This window comes from Megalobrama amblycephala, linkage group LG12 (assembly GCF_018812025.1).
Source record: "Megalobrama amblycephala isolate DHTTF-2021 linkage group LG12, ASM1881202v1, whole genome shotgun sequence".
In the NCBI taxonomy this organism is placed as follows: domain Eukaryota; kingdom Metazoa; phylum Chordata; class Actinopteri; order Cypriniformes; family Xenocyprididae; genus Megalobrama; species Megalobrama amblycephala.
The window spans coordinates 2,333,310-2,350,820 of NC_063055.1; the positions used below are offsets into that span (position 1 = coordinate 2,333,310).

At 36.3% G+C, this 17,511-nt stretch overlaps 1 long non-coding RNA gene across 1 annotated transcript; it reads right to left on the bottom strand.

Annotated features, from left to right (window-relative positions):
- Positions 1 to 8,076: 8,076 nt before the first annotated feature.
- Positions 8,077 to 16,378, bottom strand: LOC125280560. Its single transcript, XR_007187645.1, has 4 exons — positions 16,220 to 16,378; positions 13,944 to 13,996; positions 9,000 to 9,138; positions 8,077 to 8,823 (listed from the first exon to the last, which is right to left on the bottom strand). It is a non-coding gene; the product is annotated as an uncharacterized LOC125280560 (long non-coding RNA).
- Between the last annotated feature and the right edge of the window lie 1,133 nt (positions 16,379 to 17,511).

Consider the following 17,511-nt stretch of genomic DNA (forward strand, 5'->3'; position numbering starts at 1 on the left):
AAAAAAGAAATATCATAAAGAAAGAAAGACATTGAAAAGAAAAAAGAAAGAGATATATCAGAAAAAAGAAAGATAAGAGAAAGAAACATTAGAAAGAAAAAGGAAAGAGATGGATAATCAAAAGAAAAAGGTAGATATATTAGAAAGAAAGAAAGAAAGAAAGAAAAGAGAGATGTATGTAGATAGATAGATAGATAGATAGATAGATAGATAGATAGATAGATAGATAGATAGATAGATAGATACAAGGGCGTATATTTGGTTTCAACATTGGGGGGGTTGAGCGTTGGTATGCTGCCTGTTATTTTTTTTAATTAAAAAAAAATCTGTTTTATGTGTAGCGTTATTGGATAATGTATTTCTTCTCTATCTATCTATCTATCTATCTATCTATCTATCTATCTATCTATCTATCTATCTATCTATCTATCTATCTATCTATCTATCTATCATAAATTTATGGAATTTATCTATAACCATTCATCAAATTCTAACATAACGGAGTGGTTCTAAAAAGAAAGAAATTATGTTAAATATTGAAACCGCCAGTAGGTGGCAGCGATTCAACGTTTTAATCAGAATCAGAATCAGAATCAGAAAGAGCTTTATTGCCAGGTATGTTGTTTACACATACTAGGAATTTGTTTTAGTGACAGAAGCTCCACAGTGCAACAGAGTAACAGCGACAAGACAAGACAAGACACAATAAAAAGAATAAAATAATAATATACAAATTTACAAGATAGACAAAGTGCAAAAAAAGCAAAAGACAATATATATTATAGACAATTGTATGTACAATTATGTGTGCAAATTGAGATATAAATAAGTGTTTTAAGTAAATAAAGTGTTGTGTGTTTCGTGTTTGTCAAGTGTTCATGAGATGGATTGCTTGAGGGAAGAAACTGTTCCTGTGTCTGGTCGTTCTGGTGCTGAGGGCTCTGTAGCGTCGACCGGATGGCAACAGTTCAAAGAGGGAGTGTGCTGGATGTGAGGGGTCCAGAGTGATCTTCTTTGCCCTTTTTCTCACTCAGGATAAGTACAGTTCTTGAAGAGTGGGGAGGGTTGTGCCAATGATTCGCTCAGCAGACCGGACTACCCTCTGTAGTCTTCTGAGGTCAGATTTGGTAACTGAGCTGAACCAGATGGTAATTGAAGTGCAGATGATGGATTCGATGATGGCAGAGTAGAACTGTTTCAGCAGCTCCTGTGGCAGGTTGAACTTCCTCAGCTGGCGAAGGAAGTACAACCTCTGCTGGGCCTTTTTCACAATGGACTCGATGTGGTTGTCCCACTTCAGGTCCTGGGAGATGGTGGTGCCCAGGAACTTGAATGACTCCACTGCTGCCACAGTGCTGTTCATGATGGTGAGTGGGGGGAGAGCAGGGGAGTTTCTCCTGAAGTCCACGGTCATCTCCACTGTCTTGAGCGTGTTGAGCTCCAGGTTGTTAAGACTGCACCAGACAGCCAGCTGTTCAACCTCCAGTCTGTAAGCAGACTCGTCACCGTCCCGGATGAGGCCGATCAGTGTGGTGTCATCCGCAAACTTCAGGAGCTTGACAGAGGGGTCTTTAGAGGTGCAGTCGTTGGTGTAAAGGGAGAAGAGCAGTGGAGAGAGGACACAGCCCTGAGGGGCGTTGGTGCTGATGGTGAGGGTGCTGGATGAGAATTTTCCCAGCCTCACTAGCTGCTGCCTGTCTGTCAGGAAGCTGGTGATCCACTGACAGACAGAGGTGGGCACGGAGAGCTGAGTTAGTTAAGGCTGGAGGAGTGATGGGACGATGGTATTAAAAGCAGAGCTGAAGTCCACAAACAGGATCCTCACATAAGTCCCTGGTCTGTCCAGATGCTGGAGAACATAATGCAGTCCCATATTGACTGCATCATCCACAGACCTGTTTGCTCGGTAAGCAAACTGCAGGGGGTCCAGTAAGGGTCCGGTGATGTCCTTCAGAAAAGCCAGAACCAGTCTTTCAAATGACTTCATGGCCACAGACGTTAGAGCCACAGGTCTGTAGTCATTTAGTCCAGTAATTCTGGGTTTCTTTGGGACGGGAATGATGGTGGAGCATTTGAAGCATGAGGGGACTTCGCACAGCTCCAGTGATCTGTTGAAGATCTGTGTGAAGATGGGGGCCAGCTGGTCAGCGCAGGTTTTCAGACAGGCTGGTGAAACGCTGTCTGGGCCTGGTGCCTTTCTTCTCTTGTTCTTTCTGGAGACCTGGCGCACGTCATCTTCACTGAACTGAATTGCAGGTGTGGGGGAGAGGGGGGTTGATGGAGGTGTGAATGGTGATTTTTCAAACCTGCAATAAAACCCATTCAGATCGTCTGCCAGTTGTTGATTCTCCACAGAGCTGGGGGATGGTGTCTTGTAGTTGGTGATAACTTTCAGACCTTTCCACACTGAAGCTGTGTCATTAGAAGAGAACTGATTCCGAAGTTTATCAGAATAATTCCTGTTTGCCACTCTGATCTCCTTTTCCAGTGTGTATTTGGCCTGTTTGTACAAGACTCTGTCCCCTTTTCTGCGAGCATCTTCTTTGGCCTGACGGAGCTGGCTGAGTTTTGCAGTGAACCAGGGTTTGTCGTTGTTGTAAGATAAATGAGTCTTTGTAGGAATGCACAGAACCTCACAGAAACTGATATATGATGTAACAGTCTCTGTGAGCTCATCCAGATCGGTGGCAGCAGCTTCAAAAACACTCCAATCAGTCCATTCGAAACAGGCTTGTAAAGCCCGCTCTGTTTCGGTGGTCCATCTCTTTACAGTCTTTGCTACAGGTTTTGCTGATTTCAGTTTCTGCCTGTAGGTTGGTATGAGATGAACTAAACAGTGATCAGAGAGCCCCAAAGCTGCCCGTGGGACAGAGTGATATGCATCCTTTATTGCTGTGTAACAATGGTCGAGTATATTACTGTCTCTGGTGGGACAGGTAACATGCTGTCTGTATTTGGGCAGTTCACGTGAGAGAATCACTTTATTAAAGTCCCCGAGAATGATAAGAACAGAGTCCGGGTGTTGTTGCTCGCTCTCTGTGATCATATCAGCGAGTATCTGTAAAGCCAAGCTCACGTGCGCTCACCAGAATGAACGAGCAAAACTCCCGCTGCGAATAGAACGGTTTGCAGTTAATGAAGAGTGTTTCAAGATCTGGACAGCACATCTTCTTTAACACCGTTACATCTGAACACCACCTTTCGTTGATGTAAAAGCACGTCCCGCCGCCGCGCGATTTCCCCGTTGATTCTGCGTCGCGATCTGACCTAAACAGCTGAAAGCCCGGCAGACTTCACAAGCTTGTCCGGAATGGCGTCGTTCAGCCAGGTTTCCGTGAAGCACAGAGCAGCCGAGTTCGAGAAATCCTTATTTGTCCGGGAGAGCAGAAGGAGTTCGTCCGTTTTGTTGGGCAGAGAGCGGAGATTCGCCAGATGGATGCTAGGCAGCGGCGTTCTTAATCCGCGCTGTCTGAGCTTCACGAGGGCGCCGGCGTGCTTTCCCCGTCTGCGCGACCTGAAGCGTCTAAACAGCGCTGCCGCTCCGCTGACTACAACATTCAACAAAACGTCTGAATAATCGAAATCCGGTAAAAGATTTTGTGGTGTGTACTGCCGAATGTTCAGCAGTTCATCCCTGGTAAAACTGATGGTGTTTGAAAAACAGAAAACAGGAAAAACTAACAAAAACAGAACAAACACTGAAGAGCTAAGCACTGTGGCTGCCATGCGCGGCGCCATCTTGATCTTCTATCTAATCTTGATCTTCTATTTAATGAGTGAGCTACTTAAATCGTTCATTCAAGCCAATTCGTTCAAAAATCAGATTAATTAAGGAAGAAAACAAACACCGATGTGAATACTTTTGTCATTGATAAGACACTATTGAAAAATGAAGTAACAAAACAGACGGCTGTTTTGGTAACTGGTTACAGTTACACTGATAGTTATGGCTAAATTGCAATGGATTAGATAGCTGAAATATATGTGGAGTGTACCTAGCTATTACAATGTTCTCATACCTCCTTTTTTACAGTCTATGCTCCTTCTCAGTACATGCTTTATTCTTTTTAACGTCCCTCTTTGAACAGAAGTTTAATATAGTTGGCTGGGCAATGGTTCTCTTCATTTTTTGGTGCTACCCGTGCTGTCCATTCAAACAGAGCTCCACTCGTGTTGTTTTGGTGAAAGTGCGACGCGCATTTGTTGGGCATTACCAATCAGTTCAATGGAAGGGGGGTACTTTTTTTTACTAATTTATTATGACAAACTCATATTCGATTAGAAACAAAATTATTGTTACAAAATAAATGAATTATACATATGTTAGTATAGATCTACTGTGATTTTCATGTTGAAATATTGGGGGGGGTTGTAACTAATGGATTTGAATATTGGGGGGGGTTACCTCCCCCCATTCCACGGGCAGAAATGCAGGGCTCTAATTTCGGGGGTTTACATAGGCTATTGTCCAGTTTCATATTTGCTCAGTGACAGTCATTACATTCGGGGCTTGACTCAAAACATTCGGGGCTGAAGCCCCGGCAAAATCGTCTGGCGCCGCCCCTGCTCAGGACAGTACTAAATAAAAAAATAACATACATTTTGTATGATCCCTCTTATTTTGTTGAAATTCTTCATGGTCTTACCTTAGTGCTGATCTCTGAACAGAATGATTATGTGATGATTCACTCTCACTGTCTGACCGGCTCCAGATGTGTTTGACCAAAACTAATATAGATGTGACTGACTCCACCTGTTCTTTACATCACAACCTTCAGCATCAATAACTTCACTTGACAAATATCCTGCAACATCATCAACGTGTGTCATGTCATTTCTCAGTTCTCATTTCTCAAACACAAAACATGGCAATATGACCATTCCTAAACACACAGAAATGCAAAAAGAATGTGGGACATTTATTAAGAACATGTTTTTTAGTATTTATTGCACAAATAAATGATACAAACTGATGCAATACAGTCAGCAGACACATGAAGCAGCAACATCATTACAGACAAATGTGGAACAAACCAGTTATTGCAGGTTTACATTTGTTAAATTATTATTTGCTATGTTACTTTGCTAATGCATGAGGATCAAAGTCACCCATGTTTACAGTCATAGATCAAACAACATCTCCAGGATGTCTTGAGCGTCCAATCATACTACTTAAGAATCAAACCATATATGGCTTTTCAAGAAATATAATAACAAGTAAGAAATGTGTGTGTTTAAATGTGTGTATGTATCTTCAACTTCTGTTGTGTGTCCAAGAACTATTTCTTCTTTTGTCTAGGTGTGTCCATGATGTTCAGATAACATAACAGAAAAAAGTTGCCCAAGACAATATTGCACAAAGAACAAAGACAGTTAAAAAGTGAAGCTCAAGAAATAAGAAAATATTAACAGTATGGTAAATGTTAAACACAGAAACATTGTCAACCAATGTAAGATTATTGTCATTAAGCAGACCGGATCATCAATGGTTGTTTCACAGAAAGCTAGAGCTGCTCTTCATCTCATCCACTGTTCATGAATTTAACATGATTTCTTCTGGTATGAATTATAGTATCCCTGATGATCTCTGATGAGTTTTATACATTTGTATGTTTTAATGAGGTATTTGTATAATTAAAATGAATACTAATGGTCTCTGTTTAGCTGATCATCCATAGAACAAACAAAACAAGCCCTGAAAATTGATAAAAGAATACATATTATGCAGACACTTAATATTTAATTAGATAATTAGATGATTAGTTAATTGTATCTGATAGTCATACTTTCAATAAAACATTTGCAATGGGTTTGTAAAAGCTGTTTTCATGCATGTTTGGCATGTTTAAATTTTTTGTTGCATTTACACTGTTTTGACCAGCAGGGGTCACCAGCGTGTGGCGTTTAGAACGATTCAAAACAGTGAATCATTTTGCGAAGCAATCGGTTCAATTGATTCGAAGCTTTGAAAAGCTTTGTTTCTCCCATCAACTGCGTTATTGTGTAGAATACACAAAAATATGATTTAAAATGTTAATCTAGATTTAAAAAAATTAAAAAATTATATAATCATATTTAATTTGAAAAAGTAATATAAACATCTTTATGATAAGATATTTTTATTTTTAATAACTTCCCTAAATGTCTCTTTTGTTATTAAAATACACTATTATGACCTAAATGGTTCCCTGTATTTCCACTGGATGTGGTCAAAGACGTCCTTCTCACTGTCCACCAGCAGAGGCTCTCCAGCCACACCTGTGTGAAACAGAGCGGTCATGTGACATCAGAGCGGTCATGTGACATCAGGTACAGTCACTCTCACCGTCTGATGTGTCCTGCAGTCAAAACTCTCAGACTCCAGAAACAAAGTTGTGTTGAGCAGCTGCCGGGGTTTATATGAACACTTTTAAAGAAGAACTGTCACTGGATAGACAGTGAATCAGCAGCAACTGAACTAGACTTTTGAATGGACAGAAACTCAGAGAAACTGTTGTTCAGCTGAAGTCAGTTCAGTGTTGATTCAGTTCTGTTAAAAACATCATCAATTATTAAATTAGTTCAGTTCATCTAATTGTCACTGTGCATCTCAGTTCAGATCTCAAACAGCAGCGTCAGTAAAGTCAGATCAATGATATTGTTGAAATATAAATGACAGAGACGATAAACTCCCATAAAGTGTTCAGTCCAACTAGAGTTTTCAAAAATAATATTGTGTTGATACATATTAATATAGAAATATCTGAAACTGTTCCAATAGTCATTTTCTGCAGTATCGATACACTGATATCAGCTGTGTGTTCTCTCTCTCTCTTCTCTGACAGTGGATCGACACACACTTTCTCCTCTCATTCGCTCCAGTTCAATAGTGCTTGTATTGGGCATCATTTTACTCATTTTCGCAGGTTTCGCACTCACACTAAAAACACGCCACTGACTCTATATAAGTGCCGCTCTCATAAAGCCGCTTCTCAAACAGCTCATGAGAAACCTTTTTCGTGGTTTATTAAATGGTCAAATACACACAAAATTATGTCAAAATGCCCGTCTTGGCACGTATTCAGGTAAACACAGTCAGTTTTGGAACGTAAACAGAAATAAAAGCATGTTGTGTATCAGTATATTAGATCTTAAAGTGACATCAGCCTAATAAACCTGCTGCTGTCTGTCATTAATGTTAATCAAAGATCAAAAGACAAAGAGAAAATCACTCTCTGATCTTGACTGAATAACTTTTGTAACTTTAAATGTAAGAATAATCTGTATTTAATATTTACAATGACGAATATCTATTTTATATCTGATCACTATGTAATCATACTGGTTGCTTTCTGTAGTATTTCTTTCTTGAAAACTGTTAAACCACCTGAAAAACTTAAAGCTCTGTTTATTTCATTTGTCACTGGTCTCCATAGCAACAGAGAAGGAATTCTCCGGAAGAATGGCGGGAGAAATATTGAAATGTGATCCTTTAGATGTTTATTCTTAACCAAGGTTTAAAATTATTTATTTTTGTAATATAAAAAACCTGAAGTGAAAAGTTATTCGCAGCAGACAAATGAAACTGCAAAAAAAGTCTGTGAAACTAATGCTAACGTGATGACATTTAACCCTGTAAAGCCTGATATATCTAACCTTTATTGAACCTTTAATTATTCTCAATTATTATATGAGCACTATGATATACTGAGCTCATACTCAAAGAGTTTAAAAAAACTGCTCAATTTTATTCAGAGAAACAAACAGCAAAATTATGAAATTTGGTGCAGATGCTGATATTTATATGGACAAAAAGTAAGATGAATTTCTGATGTTTGTAATGTAAATCAGTGAGATCTTTATAACAGTATAGCAGATACTTACATAAAATGCATATAAATATCAATATCTGCCAATAATGTAGTAAGATGATATTTAAATGCTTAGTTTATTATCAAAGCTCTGTAGACATTTCACTAATCTTCTTCTATTGAATCTGTACTTTGCTTTTCTATTTGCTGTTGGTATAAATCTCAATAAATCTCAATCTCAGGTAGATTATTTGTAGTCTCAGTCATCAGGCAGACACAGAGCAAGTGTGATAGAAAGCATTCTCACATTTATTCAGAAGAACAGTCATGTTTATAGGCTTAGGTCAAACAACATCTTGTCTTGAGCGTCCAATCAAACTACTTAAGAATCAAACCTGACCATATATGGCATTTCAAGAAAAATAATAACAAGTAAGAAATGTATGAGTGAAGATGGTTGTTTTACAGAACGCTAGAGCTGCTCTTCATCTCATCCACTGTTCATGAATTTAAAATAATTTCTTCTGGTATGAATTATAGTATCCCTACTGGAAATCAATCGGCACAGGCATTCTTTTATTCCCACTGCAGTAAGGATTTTATTCTTGTGAGATGTCAGAATGTTGTGTTTGCTGTTTGTCTATTGTTTATTGTGTGTTTTTTGTACTATGTATTTACAAATTTTATGTTGGGCCAAATATAAACTAAGATGTCAAAAAATAAACTAACTCTTCATCTTGAAATATGACTAACAATATAAAAGTTTTTCTTATGTTTACTTTATAAAAATCAGTAAAGATTTCACAGCAAAAAGATAGTAACACATGAACCACAATCTGATGGGGGATATTTTATAAGTTTTGGATCAAATAAATTGTGTTTGAACTGTTGCTGAACCTCAGGGCGATCTGAAGAGCACAATTTTTTTGTCCCCAACAGTGAACTTCATATAATGGTTCGATTGGTAGGTAATGTAGTAACCGTAGCACCATATAATGCATTGCCAGTTGCCCCCATACTTTCTATCCATTTCCTGTAAGAAAAGACACAGTATTAATGTTCCTCAAACTCACATCAACAAAACACTCATTCTCCACCATAAAGCTCCTGAAAAAAAATAAATAAAATAAAATAAAAATAATTCACAATACTGAATGAACTGCATTTCACTAAGACATTCCAGTCTCTCAGTAAAACTCAAGAACCAACCTTCTTGATGTATTCAGCAATTGAACTTGATCTTGAGTACATATTCAGAGCCAGAACAGCGGAGTGAAGAGCATCACGCTTCATATCATCACTTATCTCTGAAATTTGGACCTCAATCTTTGGCCACAGCCAGGCTGATCTGCAGGTAAACATAGATTCTGTTTTAATGAGCAAGGGTGAAAGCACAATTGGGAGATTAACACACCCTGCAAGGGCTCATCCCTATGCCCTAATCCCTTCAAAGGGTTTACCCTCCGGAGTGAGAGCTTCGAAGGGATGAAGGGTGTAGGGGTTAAAAAAACTTTTTGGAACGCACTTCTGCGTCATCTTAACGAGACAATCAAGGAGGAGCCTTCTTTTTCCCCTGGTTTACTCTTTGTATTAATACGCATTCATTTACTGTAGTAACATTATAAGCGACTACCGGTCTTTTACATTAAATATATTGTGTCTTTGTATCTGAAACATTTGAATGGACTGATAAAGGGAGCCGTAAAGTATTTTTGTTGAAGTACAATGTTGTTTTGACCATAATGATGTACCAAATCTAACTTGTATAAATATTGCAGTAATATAGAAAATTACTATACATGCATTTATAGGTAAAATCGAACTCCGAGCCTCCTGTACCCATTCTGTGACGTCAAACAACTTCCCTGTGCAAAGGATCATGGGGGCCCGAAGTGTCCATCAGTTGTACCCTTCGAAATCCTTCATTCTGAAGGGCCCTTTGAAGTGTCCAGTTTTGAGCACTTCGGTTTGGAACGACACTTCAATATGGCTGCCAAGATTGTTTTCACTCCAAAGTGCCCTTCAGAGAGCAATATATCCCGCACTGACAGTTTTTTGTGATGGTCCAACAACTCTTCATCATGAAGATCAGCTGCTGCCATTTATGAGCAGGAATTGTTGGTCCAAGACACTATTATCAGATGAAACCAAACTTTAACACCACAAGTTGGAAGTGTGGAGTAGTATTAACAAAAGTTTGGGGTTGGTAAGATTTTTTCATTTGTTTGGAATATAAGTGAGGGTTCCCACACTTCAAGTACTTGAATTTCAGACACATGGATTCAAGGCCTGGAAAATGTGAGAAAACAAACATAGGTCTTTGAAAGTGCTTGAATTAATCTAAATGTTGTTAGAGTAGAATGGAGCTATTAGAAAAATTGGCCTTCATGTGCTCCCAAAGCCAGAATGAAACAGCACGACTGACTGGTAAGAAGGCGAGGAAAAAAAGCAGCGTGAGCGGATGGATCGTAATCAGAGTCAGCCCTGCCTGATGATCCTGTGAGAAGCATGGAGCCATTTAACTAGCTCAGGGAAGTGCAAATTCAATAGCTCAGTATAGAGGGTATTCACTGACGTCACTTTCCCGCCGGAACACGCTCCCTTAGTCGGACTGAGTGGCAAAAGAGCCTGATGAATGTCTGGATTTAATAGGGGGAACTGTGACAACGCCAGTAAAACAAGCGATTACCTGTTTAAACTAAAGGTAGTCGATAGTGTTCCTTACAACTTACCAAAGATCCAGTGATCCATGGGTATTGAAATGCAACCAGGAATCATGTTTCCTGACATTTATATCCTGATTTTGACACCAGGGAAATACATAAAGCAAATTTGCCTGTGAACGCTTTATATAAATACAATATAGGTAGGTCTATATCTGGGTGATCACTTATATCAATGTTATATATCATCATATCGTCCAGTTTCAACCCTAAAACACACACACATTTATATGTACATACACTGTAAAAAAGAAAATCCCTGTAAAATTTACGGTAAAAAAAAACAGCACCTGTGGTTGCCAGAATTTTACAGTAAAAAATACAGTATCAACGTAAAAAAAAAAAAAAATGTTAAATTTACGGTAAAAAAACGTATTTCATTAAGTGATATAATGTTAATTTACCAACCTAATGAAGTACTAATATATGTTTTGTACCTTTGTAACACACTGACAACCACCAATCACAGTGGTGATGAGAGTCACATGATGAATCAAAGTTCATCACAAGCAGCTTTTCCACAAGCCAAGAAGGATAATACCAATACAGGTGCTGGTCATATAATTAGAATATCATCAAAAAGTTGATTTATTTCACTAATTCCATTCAAAAAGTGAAACTTGTATATTATATTCATTCATTACACACAGACTGATATATTTCAAATGTTTATTTCTTTTAATTTTGATGATTATAACTGACAACTAAGGAAAATCCCAAATTCAGTATCTCAGAAAATTAGAATATTGTGAAAAGGTTCAATATTGAAGTCACCTGGAGCCTCACTCTAATCAGCTAATTAACTCAAAACACCTGCAAAGGCCTTTAAATGGTCTCTCAGTCTAGTTCTGTAGGCTACACAATCATGGGGAAGACTGCTGACTTGACAGTTGTCCAAAAGACGACCATTGACACCTTGCACAAGGAGGGCAAGACACAAAAGGTCATTGCAAAAGAGGCTGGCTGTTCACAGAGCACATTAATAGAGAGGCGAAGGGAAGGAAAAGATGTGGTAGAAAAAATGTGTACAAGCAATAGGGATAACCGCACCCTGGGGAGGATTGTGAAACAAAACCCATTCAAAAATGTGGGGGAGATTCACAAAGAGTGACCTCTAGCGGACAGAAAATATTACATACTGCACCTTTAAAATCATTTGAAGTATTCATGGATGCGATTATTAACGTTACTGCAGTATGAAGCAGAGCAGGAGCGAGTGCTGTGGAGCTGAACGAGGTATATTTGAAGTATTGTTTTAATGTGCTTTATGTACGACAGAAGTATTAAAAGTACATTTTAAATGTATTTAAAGAAATACATTTAAATTGCACTAAATGTACTTAAAATGGGTCCATTTTAACACAATTTCAATGTATTTAATATATTGCAAATAGCTCAAATAGCTTAAAAATTAACTTAAGTACATCTTGAAATACGCTTTTTATACTTCAAGTTGTTTCAAAATAATACATTTAATAGGCACTTATGTATAGTATAATTTTAATATATTAAGTGTCCAGAAAGCACAATTTAAATATATTTAGTGCAGTAAAATACACTTTACTTCAGTACACTTTCATAATGTGCTTAAAGTGCTCTATTTTCGTGCACTAATTTTCTACATAATATACTAAAAGCACTTCTTTAGTACTACTTAAGATAATCTTATGAACATCTAAGTGTACTCAACTGTACTATTTTGAGACACGATGAATTTGAACTAAACTAAACTTGAACTAAACTTTTAATATACTATCTCTGTATTTAAAAAATGTATTTAGTTACCAGTTGTAGTACACATCTATCATCTTTTAAATATACTTATCAGACATAGAAAATAGACTTATGATATATTTAAAACATAAGATTAATATACAATGAATATATACAAAATGTATTTATAATTTATTGCCTACAACATTATGAATACATTTTGTATATATTATTCTTATATTTTAAATAACTCTTAAGTGTATTTCCTATGTCTGATGAGTACGGAAGATGGGTTCAAGTGTACTACACTGTAAAAAAAAATCCCAGTAAAATTTACGGAAAAAAAACGGCAACTGTGGTTGCCAGAACTTTACCGTAAAAAATACAGTAGCAACGTAAAAAAAAATCTGTTAAATTTACGGTAAAATAACATATTTCATTAACTGATATAATGTTAATTTACCAACCTAATGAAGTACTAATATCTGTTTTGTACCTTTATAATACACTGACAACCACCAATCACAGTGGTGATAAGAGTCACATATTGAATCAAAGTTCATCACAAGCAGATTTTCCACAAGCCGAGAAGGACAACACTAACATATAGAAGGTTCACACAGTGTCATTCACACACACACTAAACACCATCATGGTAACATGCATGAAATTTTAAAAATGCAATAAATATTAATTTAACAACATTATATGTAACATAAAACCCTAATGTACATAACTGATTAGAAAAAAATGAGAAAAACTAAGAAGAAAGAGAGTTATTTCCACGAAAATATATCAAATGTGAAGTGTCACGCAGGGAAATGTGGGAATGTCAATTTACGGTTTTTCACTGAAAATTTTACAATGAATTGTTATTTTTCACTTCCAAAAACTGTGAATTTAATGGTATTTTACCGTAAAATTACATTAAATGTACCATTAGATCTATTACAGTTATTCACCGTATATAGTACGTAAACTTTCTGTAAACCAATTGACAGTTTTTCACCGCAGCATTTTTACAGTCTTTTACTGTTAAAATCACGGTCATTTTTTACAGTGTACACGTGGTTTTCATTTTTCATGCTGTCTCAAAATAGCACAGTTGAGCACACTTAGATGTTCATAAGATTATCTTAAGTAGTACTAAAGAAGTGCTTTTAGTATATTAAGTACAAAATAAGTGCACAAAAATAGAGCACTTTAAGTATGGAAGTGTACTAAGTGTACTAAAATAAAGTGTATTTTACTGCACTTTTTTTCACCTGGGTGTGCTCAAGCCTCCCTCAGAATTAGGGACTTAATCTGGGTAAACTCTGCAGGCGTCTTCAGTGAGACCCTGCTTCAGATGTTCCAAGCCTAAGCAGGACGGACAGCAGTCATGTCCATCATCCTGGTGTAAAGTGTCCCTGCACACCGTCCCTGTCAGGCTAAGTTGTTCCACACTGACACAACAGTACTGAAGCCGAGCGAGAACACTAATCCTACAACAGTATGTGACCGGAAGAACAAGAAAATCATTTTTCTTTAACAGCACAGCTAGTACCAGGTATCAGTACACAACATTAAACAGAATGAAAACGCTCGTTGTATGATGAGACTAAGAAATATATATATATATATATATATATATATATATATATATATATATATATACATATATATATATATATATATATAACATGTATAAAAAACAAACAAAAAACTACTTACTTACCTAAATAGAACGGTCAGTATCAAAAAAACAGCTGTGGAACGCATGCTGCCGATCTGTAATGAAAAACATTATATGGAGTGAAGACACTCAACACAGATCCAGGGATTATTTAGCATTGACTGTCCTGAATCTGTTTACTAAATTGTTGGCTCATAACCAGATGCAATCATACTTTATTACCAACAACAACAACAACAACAACAAAAAACACTGTTATTAATTAGAGTTATTAACAAAACTTTGAGTCTCTTCTGCTCACCAAAGCTGCATTTATTTGATCAGAAATCCAGTAAAAACAGTAATATTGTGAAATATTATTACAATTTAAAATAAATGTTTATTGTTGTAGCCTAATATACTTTAAACTGTAATTTATTTCTGTGATCAAAGCTGAATTTTCAGCATCATTACTCCAGTCTTCAGTGTCACATGATCCTTCAGAAATCATTCTAATATGATGATTTGATGCTCAAGAAACATTTATGATTATTATCAATGTTGAAAACAGTTGTGTACATTTTTTTCAGGATACTTTGATGAATAGAAAGTTCAAAAGGACAGCATTTATCTGAAAGAATATGTAACATTATAAACTACCATTCAGAGGTTTGGGTTCAGTAAGAATTATTTTATTATTATTACTATTTGTAAAGAAATTAATACTTTTATTCAGCAAAGAGGCATTAAAGTAATAAAAAGGTGACAGTTAAGACATTTTTAATGTTACAAAAGATTCTATTTCAAATAAATGCTGTTCTTTTTAACTTTCTATTCATCAGAGAATCCTGAAAAAAATTAGTTTTCAACATTGATAATTATCATAAATGTTTCTTGAACAGCAAATCATCATATTAGAATGATTTTTGAAGGAGTAATGATGCTGAAAATTCAGCTTTGATTACTGGAATAAATTACATTTTAAAATATATTCAAATAGACAACAGTTATTTTAAATTGTTATAATATTTCAAAATTTTACTGTATTTTTTGTATGTTTAATCAAATAAATGCAGCCTTGGTGACCAGAAGAGACTTCTTTCAAAAACATTAAAAATCGTACCGATCCCAAACTTTTAAGTGGCATTGTATGTGTGTATATATTCAGTTGCAAGCAAAAGTATGTGAAACACTTGCAGAATCTGTGAAAATGTGAATAATTTTAATAAAATAGGAGAAATCATACAAAATGCATGTTATTTTTTGTTTAGTACTGTCCTGAGTAAGATATTTTAAATAAAAGATGTTTACATATAATTCACAAGACAAAGAAAAAAAAATAGCTGAATTTTTTTAAATAACCCTGTTCAAAAGTTTGTGAACCCTTGAATCTCAACACTGTGTGTGGTTACCTGATGATCCACAACTGTTTTTGTGTTTTGTGATGGTTGTTCATGAGTCTCTTGTTTGTCCTGAGCAGTTAAACTGAGCTCTGTTCTTCAGAAAAATCCTCCATATCCTGCAGATTCTTCAGTTTTCCAGCATCTTCTGCATATTTGAACCCTTTCCAGCAGTGACTGAATGATTTTGAGATCCGTCTTTTCACACTGAGGACAACTGAGAGACTCAAACTCAACTATTAAAAAAGGTTCAAACATTCACTGATGCTCCATCGGAAACACGATGAGTTAAGAGTCGGGGGGTGAAAACTTTTGAATTCAAATATCAAGATAAATTGTACTTAATTTTTATGCCGGGAAACATGCAAGTATCTTCTGTTGGTTCCGAAGGGCATTACTAATTGAAAAACAACGATATTTAAACAAAATAAGTTCAAAAATTTTCACCCCCCGACTCTTATCTCATCGTGTTTCCGATGGAGCATCAGTGAATGTTTGAACCTTTTTTAATAGTTGAGTTTGAGTCCCTCAGTTGTCCTCAGTGTGAAAAGACGGATCTCAAAATCATTCAGCCACTGCTGGAAAGGGTTCAAATATGCAGAAGATGCTTGAAAACTGAAGAATCTGCAGGATCTGGAGGATTTTTCTGAAGAACAAAGCTCAGTTTAACTGCTCAGGACAAACAAGAGACTCATGAACAACCATCACAAAACACACAAACAGTCGTGGATCATCAGGTAACCACACACAGTGTTGAGATTCAATGGTTCACAAACTTTTGAATGGGGTTATTTTAATAAATTCAGCAATTTTTTTGTCTTGTGAATTATATGTAAACATATTTTATCTTAAATATCTTACTCAGGACAGTACTAAATAAAAAATAACATGCATTTTGTATGATCTCTCTTATTATGTTAATATTCTTCATTGTCTTACCTTAGTGCTGATCTCTGAACAGAATGATTATGTGATGATTCACTCTCAGTGTCTGACCGACTCTGATGCTCCAGATGTGTTTGACCAAAACTAATATAGATGTGACTGACTCCACCTGTTCTTTACATCACAACCTTCAGCATCAATAACTTCACTTGACAAATAAACCTTACCATATATGGCATTTCAAGAAATAATAACAAGTAAGAAATGTGTGTGTTCAACTTCTGTTGTGTGTCCAAGAACTATTTCTTCTTTTGTCTAGGTGTGTCCATGATGTTCAGATAACATAACAGAAAAAAGTTGCCCAAGACAATATTGCACAAAGACAGTTAAAAAGTGAAGAAAATATTAACAGTATGGTAAATGTTAAACACTGAAACATTGTCAACCAATGTAAGATTATTGTCATTAAGCAGACCGGATCATCAATGGTTGTTTCACAGAAAGCTAGAGCTGCTCTTCATCTCATCCACTGTTCATGAATTTAACATGATTTCTTCTGGTATGAATTATAGTATCCCTACTTGAAATCAATCGGCACAGTCATTCTTTTATTCCCACTGCAGTAAGGATTTTACACTGTGAGATGTCAGAATGTTGTGTTTGCTGTTTGTGTGTTGATTATTGTGTTTTGTACTACATATTTACAAATTATATGCTGTATTTTATGTCAGAAATAATCTGTCAGCTCCACTACAGTTTGGAGCGATTAAGTATATTTCTTCTTCATAATTTTCACACAAAATTTGCAAATTTTTCGTGATATCTCTGGCTCGCCTTCGCCTTCCGACTTCAAACTAGACTTAAAAGCATCCACAGATGGAGAAGATTTAATGTGCATTTGTTCCATCAGCGTAGAGCTGCCACAGAGAAGGTCCGATCACCCTTTTATTTTAATCTAGTTTTAGGAACATGAAGAATCATCTGACTAGAAGATCTCATAATTCTCTTATTTTGATAAGGTATTAAAAGGTCAATAATATATTTTGGGGCAATACCATGCAACACTTTAAAAACCATCAACTAAACCTTAAACTCAATTCTGAATTTTACAGGCAACCAGTGTAAAGAAACCAGAACTGTCTTAATTCTTTCTCTCTTCTTTGTACGAGTCAAAAGTCTGGCTGCAGCATTAATTGAAGTGGGATAATTGACCCTGTGTGATGCCTATAAAGAATAAAAGTAGTCAATGCGTGATGATCCAAATGCATGAATAACAGTCTCCAGGTCCTTAAAGGAGAGAACAGGTTTCAGTTTAGAAATAAATCTAAGTTGATAAAAACCAGCCC